This window comes from Rhinoraja longicauda, chromosome 34, assembly GCF_053455715.1.
Source record: "Rhinoraja longicauda isolate Sanriku21f chromosome 34, sRhiLon1.1, whole genome shotgun sequence".
Taxonomy (NCBI): Eukaryota; Metazoa; Chordata; class Chondrichthyes; order Rajiformes; family Arhynchobatidae; genus Rhinoraja; species Rhinoraja longicauda.
In genome coordinates this window covers 5,548,721-5,558,720 of record NC_135986.1, presented here as the reverse complement: position 1 = coordinate 5,558,720, position 10,000 = coordinate 5,548,721, and positions in this window count along the sequence as shown.

The following is a 10,000-nucleotide window of genomic DNA, read 5'->3' as shown; positions in this document are numbered from 1 at the left end:
AGTAACTCAGCGGGTCGGGCAGCATCTCTGGAGAGAAGGAATGGGTGACGTTTCGGGTCGAGACCCTTCTTCAAAGTGGTGAGACTTCAGTTTCAAGAAGGGTCTTGACTCGAAACGTCACCCATTCCTTCTCTCCCGAGATGCTGCCTGACCCCGCTGAGTTACTCCGGCATTTTTGTGTCTATCTTCGGTTTAAACCAGCGCCTGCAGTTCCTTCCTGACACCATTCATAGAAACATAGAAACATAGAAAATAGGTGCAGGAGGAGGCCATTCGGCCCTTCGAGCCTGTACGCACCGCCATTCAATATGATCATGGCTGATCATCCAGCTCAGTATCCCGTACCTGCCTTCTCTCCATACCCCCTGATCCCTTTAGCCACAAGGGCCACATCTAACTCCCTCTTAAATATAGCCAATGAACTGGCCTCAACTACCTTCTGTGGCAGAGAATTCCACAGATTCACCACTCTCTGTGTGAAGAAATGTTTTCTCATCTCGGTCCTAAAAGACTTTCCCCCTTATCCTTAAGCTGTGACCCCTGGTTCTGGACTCCCCCAACATCGGGAACAATCTTCCCGCATCTAGCCTCTCCAACCCCTTAAGAATTTTGTACGTTTCTATAAGATCCCCCCTCCGTCTTCTAAATTCCAGCGAGTACAAGCCCAGTCTATCCAGTCTTTCCTCATATGAAAGTCCCGCCATCCCAGGGATCAATCTGGTGAACCTTCTCTGTACTCCCTCTAAGGCAAAGAACGTCTTTCCTCAGGTTAGGAGACCAGACCTGTACACAATACTCCAGGTGCGGTCTCACCAAGGCCCTGTACAACTGCAGCAGAACCTCCCTGCTCCTATACTCAAATTCAGATATTCATCTGCCTTCCTGTTCTTGCCACCAAAGTGGACAACCTCACACTTATCCACATTGAACTGCATCTGCCATGCATCCGCCCGCCCGCCCACTCACACAACCTGTCCAAGTCCAATTTGGAGAAGTCAATGTTGATGCCACTTAGGGGTTGCCAACTTTCTCACTCCCAAATAAGGGACAAAGGGCGACGTCACCGCCCCGCGCCCCACGTGCCCTCACCCAGCCAGCGGCCACGTGCTCCCGCTCCACCAATGGCGGCCGCCCGGGCTGGGAGGCGGGTTGCTAGGCAACGTCTGTTAGGCGGCGCCCGGGCCTACAGTGTCGGTGCCTACAGTGTCCGGGCCTACAGTGTCCGGGCATACAGTGACCGGGCCTACAGTGTCCGGGCCTACAGTGTCCGGGCCTACAGTGTACGGGCCTACAGTGTCCGGGCCTACAGTGTCCGGGCCTACAGTGTCCGGGCCTACAGTGTCCGGGCCTACAGCGTCCGGGCCTACAGCGTCCGGGCCTACAGCGTCCGGGCCTACAGTGTCCGGGCCTACACTGTCCGGGCCTACAGTGTCCGGGCCTACAGTGTCCGGGCCTACAGCGTCTGGGCCTGCAGTGTCCGGGCCTACAGTGTCCGGGCCTACAGCATCCAGGCCTACAGTGTCCGGGCCTACAGTGTTTGGGCCTACAGTGTCCGGGCCTACAGCATCGCCTGGACCTACACTGTCTGGGCCTACAGTGTCCGGGCCTACAGCGCCCCCGAGCCTAATTACGGGACAAGGGCGGGTCCCATACGGGACAAACCGATTTAGCCCAACATACGTGATGTCCCGGCTAGTGCGGGCGGGTTGGCAACGCCAGCTGAGGTACTCTGTGAACGCTGGTGTCTGTGTCTCCTGAGCAGTGGGAGGAGGCGGGTGGCGGTGGACAAGAACTTCAACACCATGCGAACTCACCGGGTGTGTAACGTGGAGTTACCCAACCAGGACAACTGGCTGAGGAGTGGCTTCCAATCCTGCGCCGGGAGGCCCGCCTGCTGTACGTGGACCTCCGCTTCACCATGAGGGACTGCGGATCTTTCCGGAGCCAGTGCAGGGAGACCTTCTCCGTCTACCACCGGGAGTCGGACTCTGAGGGGGACGTGGAGGGCACCGGGTGTCTCTGGGCTGAGGGGGGGGGTACACCAAGGCCGCGGAGGTGGCGGCGGAGCTGGTCTTCACGCTGGGGGCGAGCGGCGGGGTGAACAGGGGCGACCGTGAGGGTCGGGGCCGCTCTCCAGGGCCGGCCTCCGGCTGGCCTTCCGCGACCGCGGGGCCTGCGCCAACCTGCTGTCCGTGCGGGCCTACTACCGGAGCTGCCCGCCCGCCGTGCTGGGCCTGGCCCCGCTTCCCGCCACTGCCCGCCCGGCCCCGGACCCCGCCTCGCCGCTGCCCGTCGCAGGCTCCTGCGTGGAGGGGGCCGAGGAGGCCGCCGGGCCACCCACGATGCACTGCGGCGCCAAGGGCAACTGGATGGCGCCCCGCCAGGGGCCCTGACCGCTGTAGGCCCGGTTACCGGGGCAACCGGGAGCTCACAGCCTGCACAGGTAACCGGGGCCTCGACTCACAATCATCTTCCCCTCCCTCTTCCCTCTCCCTCCCTCCCCTTCCTCCCTCACCCTTCCCTCACCTCTCCCCCCCTTCCTTCCCCCTCTCCCCCCTTCTTTCCCCTCTCCCCCCCCTCCCCTCCCCTCTCCCCCCTTCTTTCCCCTCTCCCCCCCTTTCCTTCCCCTCCCCCCTCTTCCCCCTCACCCCCCTCTTCCCTTCCCTCACCCTCTCTCTCCTCCCCACTCCCCCCTTCAATTCCCTCACCCATCTTCTCCTCTCACCCTCTCTTCCCTCCCCTCCTCCCCCCCTTCTTTCCCCTCTCCCCCTTCCTTCCCCCTCTCCCCCCTTCCTTCTCTCCTCCGCCTCCGCTACACCCTTCCCCTCATCCCTCAGCCTCTCCTCCACCACCATTTCCTCATCATCAACACCACAGTCATCCAGTGTGGAAAACAGGCCATTCCATCCCCCCCCCCCTCCCCCCCCCAATTCCCAAGGCGGTCTAGGCCCATTGCCTCTCGTTCCTAGCGGGCAGTGATTCAGGGATAACATCCAGCCATTGGGAAAACCCAAGGCCTCCTGTCTCCAGGGTAGAGAAGGCCCCAAGGCCTTCGAGTCACGGAGTCACCCAGCGTGGAAACAGGCCCTTCGGCCCAACTTGCCCACGCTGGCCAACATGTCCCATCTACACTAGTCTCACCAGCCCGCGTTTGGCCCATGTCCCTCCAAACCCTGTCCTATCCATGTTTCTTAAACGTTGGGATAGTCCCAGCCTCAACTACCTCCTCCGGCAGCTCGTTCCATACACCCACCACCCTTTACGTGTAAACGTTACCCCTCAGATTCCTACTAAATCTCTCCCCCCCCTTCACCTTAAACCCATGTCCTCCATTCTCCTCCTCAGACACTGTGTGTCTACCCGATCTATTCCTCTCGTGATTTTTTTAATAAGACCTTCATAACGGGACAGAAACATATCCTCTCTGGCACTGGGAACAGAAGTGATCGGAGCAGAATTAGGCCATTCGGCCCATCGAGTCTATCCCGCCATTCGATCACGGCCGATCTATCTCTCCCTCCCAACACCATTCTCCTGCTTCTCCCCATCACCCCTGACACCCGCAATGATCAAGAATCCATATCTATCTCCACCATAAATACATCCACTGACCAGGTCAGAAACCCACTTACATAGAAACATAGAACATAGGTGGAGGAGGAGGCCATTTGGCCCTTCGAGCCAGCACCGCCATTCATCTTATTGAAACATACAAGATTATTAAGGCGTTGGACACGTTAGAGGCAGGAAACATGTCCCAGATGTTGTGGGAGTCCAGAACCAGGGGCCACACACAGTTTAAGAATAAGGGGTCGGCCATTCAGAACGGAGACGAGGAAAAACCTTTTCACTCAGAGAGTTGTGAATCTGTGGAACTCTCTGCCTCAGAGGGCAGTGGAGGCCAATTCTCTGGATGCATTCAAGAGAGAGTTAGATAGAGCTCTTAAGGATAGCGGAGTCAGGGGTACGGGGAGAAGGCAGGAACGGGGTACTGATTGAGAATTGATCAGCCATGATCACATTGAATGGCGGTGCGTACAGGCTCGAAGGGCCGAATGGACCTCCTCCTGCACCTATTGTCTATTGTGATCATGGCTGACCGTCCACAATCAGTAACCCGTGCCTGCCTTCTCCCCATACCCCTTGATTCCACTAGCCCCCTAGAGCTCTATCTAACTCTCTCTTAAACCCATCCAGTGATTTGGCCTCCTCCACTGCCCTCTGTGGCAGAGAATTCCACAGATTCACAACTCTCTGGGTGGAAAAGTTCCTTCTCACCTCAGTTTTAAATGGCCTCCCCTTTATTCTTAGACTGTGTGTGTGTGGCCCCTGGTTCTGGACTCCCCCCAACATTGGGAACATGTTTCCTGCATCTAGCTTGTCCAGTCCTTTTATAATTCTCTATTAGATCCCCTCTCGTCCTTCTAAACTCCGGGTGATTTTTTGTTTGTTGTGGTTTAATTCGTACTGGAAATATTAATGTAAATAATCGATTCAATAATTTTATATCGAGTTGACACCGATTATTAAATTGCCCCCCCCCCCCTAAAACGTTCTCTTGTCCCCCACAGAGATTGGAGGCCACGACAACCTTTCCAACGCCACCTCAGGAGATGGGCCGTCCCAGAATTCCTCTGGCCAAGCTGCGGCCTACTGGAAGAGCAGAAGGCCCTGCTGTTGGCCAACGGGCAGATTGCTGGAGGAGCAGGCCGAGACTCTGGGGAAGATGGCGGCGGCGGTGGCCAGAATCAACGCCGCCCTCGACGCCATCTTGCGCAGGTTCCCCGGTCTGCTGGAAGAGGCGCCCGAGGGTGAACCAGGCGGGGAATGTGAGGGGGGGGGGCGGGAGAAAATGGGAGGGACTGCCGCCATTCAGGGAGGAAGAGAAAAAAAATTAACTGCCGGAGGAACTGGTGGAAAACGAGGAACTGCAGGCTCTCTTTAAATATTAAAAAAAGAGAGATATGGTGGGTCGGAGGATCAGCGGGGAGAGACCCGGGTTGGATCGGGTGCTGTCCGTACGGAGTTTGCACGCTCTCCCCGTTAGGATTTCCCCGGGTTTCCTACCACATTCCAAAGACGTGCGAGCTTGCGGGTTAATTGGCTTCGGTAAACATTGTGTGTGTGTGTGTGTGTGTGGGATAGTGTTAGTGCGCGGGGATCGCTGGTCGGCGCGGACCCGGTGGGCCGAAGGGCCTGTTTCCGCGCGCTGTGTGTGTGTGTCTGTGCGTGCATTTGTGTGTTTGCCTTCGTCCGTGTGCGTTTGTGCGTGCGTGCGCGTGCGTGCGGAGTTTGTACGTTCTCCCCGTGACCCGGGTGGGTTTCCTCCGGGAGCCCCGGTTTCCTCCCAAAGACGTCCGGTGGTTTGTTTTGGTGGTGGGGGGTGGGGGGGGGGGGCTCTGTGAGTTCGCCCCCTGGCGTGTCGGGAGTGGGACCTGTACCCCCCCACGCCCCCCCCCCCCCACCACTCCTCCACGATTAAATCCGAAGGGACGATCATGTGGATATATCAATGAAATGAACTTAGTAGCGTAAGTATTAAAATATTATGCTTTATCCATTAAAAATGTTCACTGAAGGACCGTGTTACATTGACATAGAACGAGGCGAGAATGATACACAGGGTGGGGGTGGAAGGGAGGGGGGGGGGAGGTCAGAAGTGAGGGGGGGGCTCTGGACAGTGGGAGGCCCAGATCTGGGGGGGGGGGGGGAGGGTGAAATTGTTGTCAGATTACAATGGGAGGGGGGGGTTTCTTGTGGTGTGTGGGGGGGGGGGGGCAGATTTGGGTGGGGAGGGGACAGGAAAGGGGCAACACTAAGGGTCTCCCGGCAACGCTAAGAGTGTAGGCCTCAAAGCCTCTTGTTCTCCTGGCAGTGTTGGGGGGGGGGCCACACAGGGGCGGGGCGGCGGGTAGAGCCGCTGCCTCACGGCGCCGGAGACCCGGGTTCGATCCCGACCACGGGCGCCGTCCGCGCGGAGTTTGCACGCTCTCCCCGTGACCCGCGTGGGGTTTTCTCCGAGATCTTCGGTTTCCTCCCACACTCCAAAGACGTGCGGGTTTGTAGGTTAATTGGCTTCGGTAAAGATTGTAAATCGTCCCTAGTGTGTGTGTGTGTGTGTAGGATAGTGTTAGTGTGCGGGGATCGCTGGTCGGCGCGGACCCGATGGGCCGAAGGGCCTGTTTCCGCGGTGAATTTCTATCTCCAAAATCCCTCATTCCCAAGGCGGCCTAGGCCTCTTTGCCTCAGGTTCTTGCGGGCGGAAGGGGGGGGGTCAGGGATAATGTGCAGGCATCAGGAAAACCCAAGGCCTCCTGTCTGCAGGGCGAAAGAGGGCCCAAGACCTCTTCTTCACCAGGAGTTGGGGCCCCAAGGCCTTAGAATCATGGAGTCACCCAGTGGGGAAACAGGCCCTTCGGCCCAACTTGCCCACGCCGGCCAACATGCTCCATCTACACTAGTCCCCCCTGCCCGCGCGCGTTTGGCCCATATCCCTCTAAACCTGTCCTGTCCATGTACCTGTCGAGCTGTTTTCTTAAACGTTGGGATAGTCCCAGCCTCAACTACCTCCTCCGGCAGCTCGTTCCATACACCCACCACCCTCTGTGTGGAAAAAGTTACCCCTCAGATTCCGATTAAATTCCCCCCCCCCCCTCACCTTAAACCCCATGTCCTTGGGTTCTCGATTCCCTTACTCTGGGCAAGAGAGGGCGCGTGTTTGCAGGGGAGAGGGGCCAGTGTCTCTTGTCTCTTGTTTACAGGGAGTTGGGGCCCCAGTGCCTTGTCATGTTGGGCCCCAACGCCAATGGCATGTTGGCCTTCATAACAAGAGGAGTTGAGTATAGGAGCAAAGAGGTCCTTCTGCAGTTGTACAGGGCCCTAGTGAGACCGCACCTGGAGTACTGTGTGCAGTTGTACAGGGCCCTAGTGAGACCGCACCTGGAGTACTGTGTGCAGTTGTACAGGGCCCTAGTGAGACCGCACCTGGAGTACTGTGTGCAGTTTTGGTCTCCAAATTTGAGGAAGGATATTCTTGCTATTGAGGGCGTGCAGCGTAGGTTTACTAGGTTAATTCCCGGAATGGCGGGACTGTCGTACGTTGAAAGACTGGAGCGACTGGGCTTGTATACACTGGAATTTAGAAGGATGAGAGGGGATCTTATCGAAACGTATAAGATTATTAAGGGGTTGGACACGTTAGAGGCAGGAAACATGTTCCCAATGTTGGGGGAGTCCAGAACCAGGGGCCACACAGTTTAAGAATAAGGGGTCGGCCATTTAGAACGGAGATGAGGAAGAACCTTTTCAGTTGTGAATCTGTGGAATTCTCTGCCTCAGAGGGCAGTGGAGGCCAATTCTCTGAATGCATTCAAGAGAGAGCTAGATAGAGCTCTTAAGGATAGCGGAGTCAGGGGGTATGGGGAGAAGGCAGGAACGGGGTACTGATTGAGAATGATCAGCCATGATCACATTGAATGGCGGTGCGTACAGGCTCGAAGGGCCGAATGGCCTCCTCCTGCACCTGTTGTCTATTGTCTATTGCGGAAACGTTGCCAGGTCTCGAGGGCCCGAGGTCGAGTCGAGTCGTGGAGCGATGGGGCCTGGAAACAAGGCCCCGGACTTGCCCAACAATGTCCCACCTACACTAGTCCCACCTTTGGCCCACATCCCTCCAAACCCGCCCCTATCCATGTACCTGTCCGCACCCCAGGCCAGGTGTTGTTGTGTGTCAGGAAGGAACTGCAGATGCAGATGCAGAAGACAAGCGCAAAAACGCCGGAGTAACTCAGCGGGTCGGGCGGCATCTGTGGAGAGAAGGAATGGGTGACGTTTCAGGTGTGGAAAAAGTTACCCCTCAGATTCCTATTCAATCTTTTCCCCTTCACCTTAAACCTATGTCCTCTGGTCCTCGATTCCCCTACTCTGGGCAAGAGACTCTGTGCGTCTACCCGATCTATTCCTCTCATGATTTTGTACACCTCTATAAGATCGCCCCTCATCCTCAATAGACAATAGGTGCAGGAGGAGGCCATTCGGCCCTTCGAGCCAGCACCACCATTCAATGTGATCATGGCTGACCATTCTCAATCAGTACCCCGTTCCTGCCTTCTCCCCGTACCCCCTGACTCCGCTATCCTTAAGAGCTCTATCCAGCTCTCTCTTGAATGCATTCAGAGAATTGGCCTCCACTGCCTTCTGAGGCAGAGAATTCCACAGATTCACAACTGAAAAAGTTTTTCCTCATCTCAGTTCTAAATGGCCGACCCCTTATTCTTAAACTGTGTGGCCCCTGGTCTGGACTCCCCCAACATTGGGAACATGTTTCCTGCCTCTAACGTGTCCAACCTCTTAATAATCTTACACGTTTCGATAAGATCCCCTCTAATCCTTCTAAATTCCAGTGTATACAAGCCCAGTCGCTCCAGTCTTTCAACGCACGACAGTCCCGCCATTCCGGGAATTAACCCGGTGAACCTACGCTGCACGCCCTCAATAGCACCTCATGTTTTGCTTGGGCAGCTTACACCCCAGAGTGTGGGAGGAAATCGGGAGCGCCCGGAGAAATCCCACGTGGAGAAGGTACAAACTCCGTACAGACAGCGCCCGTGGTCGGGATCGAACCCGTGTCTCCGGCGCTGTGAGGCAGCAACTCTACCGCTGCGCCACCGTGCTGCTATCTGACACCTCCTTTGTGTTCTTTTCCCCCTCTACCCTTTGTCACTGACGCCACCCATCGCCAATAACCCCCACCCTCACCTGTACCCACCTGTCACTTGCCCCACCTCTCTTTTCCAGATTCCTCTCCCCTGGGGGTTGCCAACTTCCTCACTCCCAAATAAGGGACAAGGTGACGTCACCGCCCCGCGCCCCACGTGACCTCACCCAGCCAGCGCCCCGCGCCCCATGTGACCTCACCCAGCCAGCGGCCACGTGCTCCCGCTCCACCCAGAGCGGCCGCCCGTGCCGGGAGGCGGGTTGCTACGCAACCTCCGTCAGGCGGCGCCCGGGCCACCGGGCCTACAGTGTCCGGGCCTACAGAGCCAAAATGTCGGAAACCTAGAGTGTCGGGTCCTAAACTGTCGGGACCTACAGCTTCGGGGCCTGCAGTGTCGGGGCCTTCAGTGTCCGGGCCTACAGAGTCGGGGCCTACAGCGTCCGTGCCTACAGCGTCCGGCCCTACAGTGTCCGGGCCTACAGCATCCGGGCCTACAGTGTCTGGCCCTTCAGCATCCGGGCCTACAGTGTCCGGGTCTACAGAGTCCGGGCCTACAGCGTCCGGGCCTACAGCGCCAGGGCCTACAGCGCCGGGGCCTATAGTGTACGGGCCTACAGCGTCCGGGCCTACAGCGCCGGGGCCTACAGCGTCGGGGCCTACAGTGTCCGGGCCTACAGCGTTCGGGCCTACAGTGTCCGGGCCTACAGTGTCCGGGCCTACAGCGTCGGGGCCTACAGTGTCCGGGCCTACAGCGTCCGGGCCTACAGTGTCTGGGCCTACAGTGTCCGGGCCTACAGCGTCGGGGCCTACAGTGTCCGGGCCTACAGCGTCCGGGCCTACAGCGTCCGGGCCTACAGCGTCCGGGCCTACAGTGTCCGGGCCTACAGCGTCGGGGCCTACAGTGTCCAGGCCCACAGCGCCCCCTAGGCCTAATACAGGATAAGGGCGGTCCCATACGGGACAAACCAATTTAACCCAAAATACAGGATGTCCCGGCTAATACGGGACAGTTGGCAACCCTACTCTCCCCCTCCCCCCCCCCGCCCCCAACTCAACCACAAGTAACTCTTGTACCCCATCCCTCTCCATCCCTCCCCCACCCAAGTCGTACACTGAGATCCTTCTACAAGTGTCCCAGCTTCAAAGTCGTCTTGTTGAGTCTCATTGTCTGTAACTCCTTTTCACCTAACCCCAATCATCCCTTCGCCATCACTACATTTTTGCCCGTCTTTCATTCATTTATACTTTTCCTCTCGACATCACCGTCTATGTCTCTCGTTCCCC